Source organism: Peromyscus eremicus, chromosome 1 (assembly GCF_949786415.1).
Source record: "Peromyscus eremicus chromosome 1, PerEre_H2_v1, whole genome shotgun sequence".
NCBI lineage: Eukaryota > Metazoa > Chordata > Mammalia > Rodentia > Cricetidae > Peromyscus > Peromyscus eremicus.
In genome coordinates, this window is record NC_081416.1 from 8,977,875 (window position 1) to 8,984,083 (window position 6,209).

Sequence of the window (6,209 nt, forward strand, 5' to 3'; positions counted from 1 at the left end):
GTATTCTGCAGGCCATGGAAAGAAAAATGTAAACACGAACTTAGACACAAAAACCTTTGATCTACAATGTTGTCCTGCAATGCATGCTAGGGCAATGGTGGCACAAAGCTTGTGGGAGTAACCAATCAATGTCTGGTTTGACTTAAGGTCCACTTCGTGAGACAGAACCCATACCTGACACTGCTTGGTTGACCAAGAACCTGAGATTAGACAGCCAGAGACCTGAGGTAAAACCAAACACTATTGGTCTAAAAAAAAGATATCGGTGATATGACTCTGAACAATATTCTGCTTTACTCAGTGATCAGTGCCTTAGTTATCATCAGAGAAGCTTTCTCCACTGGCAGATGGGAACAAATACAGAGACCCACAGCCGGGAGAGGGAGGGAGGGAGAGAGAGAGAGAGAGAGAGAGAGAGAGAGAGAGAGAGAGAGAGAGAGAGAGAGCGAGCGAGCTTGGAACACTCAGCTCTAAATGGGATATCTTCATCAAATCCTTCCCCTCAGAGCTCAGGGAACCCCAAGGAAGAGGAAACAGAGAATGTGTAAAAGTCAGAGGGGATGGAGGACACCAGGAGAACAAGGCCCTCTGATTCAACACAGGAAGAGCTCATATGAACTCCCAGAGACAGAGGCAGCAAGTACAGGGTCTGCGCTTCTGCATATATATTACCCCTTCCAGTTTAGTGTTTTTGTGGAACTCCTGAGTGTATGAATGAGTGGGCTCTGATTCTTGTGCCTGCTCTTGGGCCTTTTTCCCTTCTGTTGGTTTGCCTTGTCCAGCTTTGACGTGGTGGTCTGTGTTTTATCTTATTATATTCTGTTTTGCTATGTTTTGTTCTTATCTCTTAGAAGCCTGTTCTTTTCTAATGAGGGACAGAAAGGGTGTGGATCTGGATGGGAGGGGAGGTGGGGAGGAACTGGGAGGAGCAGAGGGAGGGGAAACTATCATCAGGATATATTATATGAAGAAAGAATCTCTTTTCAATAAAAGAGAAAAGAGAAACTAGATTCTTATCTCACATAATATATCCTGATGATAGCTTCCCTCCCTCTGCTCCTTCCAGGTCCTTTCCACTTCCTCTCCCATCCAGTTCCACTCTCCTTTTGTCTCTCATTAGAAAAGAACAGATTTCTAAGAGATAGTAATAAAATGTACAGTGTGGTCCAGCACACAGGGTTTGAAATCACACAGTCACATAAACCAGGGTGGTTTCTAATAATATTTGTCAAATCAGTACACAGAGGAGTTAGTTCATTGTGGCATTTCATATCTACCCTGTTCTTGTTGATCCCCTCCCTTTCTACCCTTCCCCACTTTCCTGTCTTCCCTCTTTCTCCCTCAACCATCCCTTTTCTCCTTTCATGTCACATGTATTCTAAACCCTCTCTGCCCACTTAGACCCCCATCCCCCCTCTCACTGTCTGTTTCCTAGTTTCATAGCCTCCCCTGCTTCCCCCATAGTCACACAGCTTTCCCGTGTTTGAGTGTTGTGGCTTTGACTAAGTCATGTCAGCTATCTAAACCTTATTTCTTATTTGTGGTCCTGCCGTGGGGTAAATAACTCAGAGCCGTGTCTGGCACCCAAAGCGTTCTTGGCAGAAAGTAACTGATTTCTTACTCTATTCTTATGGGTGTGTGTATGTGTGTGTGTGTGTGTGTGTGTGTGTGTGTGTGTGTGTGTGTGCGTGTGTGGCATCATTCTCCATCTATTTAGTATCTGTCTCATTTATGATAATCTTATTTGGTGTTGCATTGATAATAATAGTCTTCCAGAAATATGTATCAAAGGCTATTTCTCATATTCAGGAGAGGATTCAGCTCAACTTCATACCAAGAAGAATGATGTCTATATACTCTTACCTTTGGGAACATCCTCATTTCCCCACCTCAAGGATTAGCAGAAAGCCTGTGGAGGGATTGGACATTAGCCAGGGAGATTAACGGCTTTAATTTAATTTTCACTGACCTTATGTGTCAGTGTGGTCTTCACGAACATCTGTATAACTCAAATAAGAGGGTAATTAAAATGTAAGAAAAGAACTATGAAGAAGCGGAGATAAGACCTAAAACAGGGCAAAGATGCTCAGATGGCTGTCTGTATTTATTCCTCAAGTACCCAGATCCTAGCATGCCTTCCACCAAAGCTCTCATTATCTCAGGCACATAAAAACGGTTATTTATTTATTTGATTACTTATTTATCTGTGATGTGTGTGTGTGTGTGTGTGTGTGTGTGTGTGTGTGTGTGTGTGAGAGAGAGAGAGAGAGAGAGAGAGAGAGAGAGAGAGAGAGAGAGAGAGAGAATCTGTGGGGATGTGCATGTGATTGTAGGTACCTTTGGAGGCCAAAAAAGGGCATCAGAGTTTCAGGCAGTTGTGAGCTGCCCTGTGGGTGCCAGGAACTAAACTTAGGTTCTCTGCAGGAGCAGTATTACTGAGCCATCTTTCCAGCCCTTAGGTACATTTTTTTTTTAAGCTTGTAGACTTGCTAAAATTTCACTGAAATTTAGTAGCCCAGTAAAGTATTCTGTAATACTGTCAGAGGGAGAGAGCTTCACGGCCAGCATTTGAGGTGGAATGCTAGAAATACGGAGATGTAGTTCAGTTGGTGAAACGCTGGATTTGATCCATGGCACCATATAAAGTAGACATGATGGCACCTGCTTCTGAAGGTGGAAGAAGACCAAACAAGCTTATGGCCAGCCTGGGCTACATGAATCTTGTCTCAAAAACATGACAAAAAGAAACTATGGAGAGGGGCCTTCCAGTGGGAAGGAATAGCATTTATTACCTATGATACTGATTTCAAGTTGTACCCACAGAGACTAAGTATATCTCTCTTGTTTAGATACATTCTCTTATGATAATTCACAAGCATACACATACACATTTTCATATACAATACATATGTGCAAATACACACTTCCACAGGAAACCGAGGCCTCAGCAATAGTGGCAAATTCTTGATGCCGTCAGGAAGATTGGACTTAATATACTACAGCTTTGTAGTCTGTCTCATTTTCTTTCCAACCCCTAACTAACGTGAAGGAAAAATCGTATGGCATATTAAAGAAATAAGTAATTTCCTAGGCAAATTTCAGACTTGAAGAATTTTTAAGTTGGCAATTTGTAATTTTAAGAAAGTAACTACAAAATTAGGGAAGCATTTGCTCTAGTCAGTAATAATGTTACTTAGAAATGTGTAAAATTGATTCTAAAAGAGGGAAATAGAACAGTGGCTATCGAGAGTTTTACTGGACCAAATGGAAGCTTTCAGTTTTACTGGAGAAACTTAAAGGTACACTAACAGGAGTTGTTTTTATGGGCCAGGATGTCCATTTAAACCAGAGGCGGGTAATGAACTTGTGGGGAATAGCTGATCTGGCTGGATTCTCCCTGACACCCCAGAGCAGCTTTGGGTGTTTTAGAGCTGACTTCTTCTTCTTCTTCTTCTTCTTCTTCTTCTTCTTCTTCTTCTTCTTCTTCTTCTTCTTCTTCTTCTTCTTCTTCTTCTTCGGTTTTTCAAGACAGGGTTTCTCTGTGTAGCTTTGCGCCTTTCCTGGAACTCACTCTGTAGTCCAGGATGGCCTCAAACTCACAGAGATCCGCCTGCCTCTGCCTCCCGAGTGCTGGGATTAAAGGTGTGTGCCACCACCACCACCACCAGGCTTAGAGCTGACTTTTAACTATAAACAAGAGCCTTGTATTCATAGACAAGTTTGAGAAGAGCTGGGTTTAACATCTTTATAAAAATTAATCCTTGTGCCTGGAGGACTTTTGCACGCCAGTTCCATTAGCTGTGGACTGCCCTACACACAGCATAACAATGGGGAGAATGAGGCATTCTGTTCTGAGGCCCATCTTCCATGAGGCAGACTGCAACCAATGCCCACCTTTTCTGAGCATGTATTCGTGCATCATTCAGGAATAATGGAGCATGCTCAGTTACGCACATACTTCTCATAGCTCTGTCTCACAGGAGAGGAGTGGATTATTAGCTCCAGAACCAACTGTCAAGATCAAACCAAGCAACTTCACTCATTCGCCAGTGATTTTGACCAAGTTACTTATCCTCTCTGGTATCATTCTCCCCTTATTGAACACTGAGTATAGCAAAGGCATAATCTTTCAAACTCCTGTGAGGACCTACTGAACGATGCTCACCACATAGCGGTACTGGAAAAATGACACCTTCCTGTAGCCGCAAAGTTTCTCAGGTCCCACCTGACCTCCACGGACCCACAGCCACTTATAAAATAATCACTCAGAAGCTTATATTAATTATAACTGCTTGGCCATTAGCTCAGGCTTATTACTGATTAGCTCTTACACTTAAATTAACTCATAATTCTTATTTATATTTAGCCATGTGGCTTGGTACCTTTTCTCAGTTCTGCCTTGTCATCTTGCTTCCTCTGTGTTTGGCTGGTGACTCCTGACTCTGCCCTTCCTCTTCCCAGAATTCTTCTTGTCTGCTCACCCTGCCTATACTTCCTGCCTGGCTACTGGCCAATCAGCATTTTATTAAACCAGTGTACAAAAGCATTTTCCCACAGCACCTTGCAGGCTGATGAGATGGTTTGGAAAGGAAGGTACCACCTGAGCATGATGACCAGAGACTGATCCCTGGGACTCTTGTAAAGGTGAAAGGAAAGAATTGACTCCCCAAAATTGCCCTCTGACCTCCATAGTTGCATAATGGCACAAGTGCTCAATAATGACAAAAAATAAAAGTAACAACTTTGTATTGCAACAGAAGGAAGTACATTATTCCTCCTTAAACCCCAGGGATATAATACTTAACACACACACAAGTGTTTAGTTAATTAAGCAAATGATTGTGACAACAACCAATCCAGCCCACTTCATACAGAATTTCAGTTCTTACTTTCCAACAATGGTCCACAAGAATGCCCATTTTCTAGGTCCCACCCAAACTACATCTGAATCCAGGAATTTTGGGTGTTTGTCTTAGAGAACTTTCAGAGAAATTTCTAGTTTCAAATATTTTACATTTCAGATATTACTTTTTATATAAGGAAAACAAAAGAACAATAGCAAAAAAGCCCAGGCCCATTAGCTTTCTCACTTGGTGGTGTATATGCCTGTGTGTGTATGTGTGATGTGTATGCATGCATGAGTACGTGTATGTGTGTGTGTATATGTGTGTGTGAATAATTTTTTTGCATTTCTTTTTTGTGTGTTTGTTTTGGAGGGCTGGGGATCCACTGCAGGTCTTTGCATTTACTAGTCAAGCACCTCTCCACTGGTCAGCATCCTTGGCAAAAATCTTAGATTTTTGTTTAGGAACACATCAGTCTAGTGGAAGGTGAACAAAACCATCAGGTACTTTAAAATGACCATCCTGATTTCTCGCGCTCTGCCCACAGATGAAATGAAACATGTAGCATGAATCTTAATTGGTCTTAATAATAAAAACCCAGAGCTAGATATTGGGGTAAATGCTGAAAGAGTAAAGGAGCCAGCTACTAGAGAGATTTCTTATCTCTACCAAATCCTAAACTCCCGTCTCCACCCTGCCTTGTCACTTCCCCTCTCTGCCCAGCCATATCACTTCCTGTTTCCCCCTCTCAAGTGATGAGATTAAAGGTGTGTGCCACCACTGTCTGGCCTCCAGTGGCTAGCTCCACACTCTGATCTTCAGGCAACCTTTATTTGTTAAAGCACAAACAAAATATCACCACAGAAACAGGTATTTCAGCTAACTGTCCACCTGGGGTTTTGTGATGTAGTCAGCACCCGAATGCTGTCATGGAGGATTACATGAGGACTGCTTTATTCTCTCGTCTCGAGGAGACATTACTTCCATTTATTGAGCCTAGGACTACAAAGGCCAGGAGATATTCACACCTTTTAGGGGGAAACAGTCTACAGTGAGTATACAGAACCCTTCAAAAGCCCTTTTGCATCCTGTCCTGGAACTGGGGCAGACAAATGCACCCTGGTGTTTTGCTTGAAAACAACTGTGAATATTTATCTGGAAGGAGTTCTAAATCAGTTTTAGTTCTTGGACTGGTGATAGATATGAGATGATAAACACTGGCTCATTTCTCTATTATACAACCATGTGGCATGTCGTTCTTTCAAACCTTTCTATGTTCACAGCAACTTCTGTTTTATTTTTCACTCTTTTCTCAAAAACCTTTATGAGGAAGAAAAGACATCAGCTGCCTGCATAGAAAGAGAA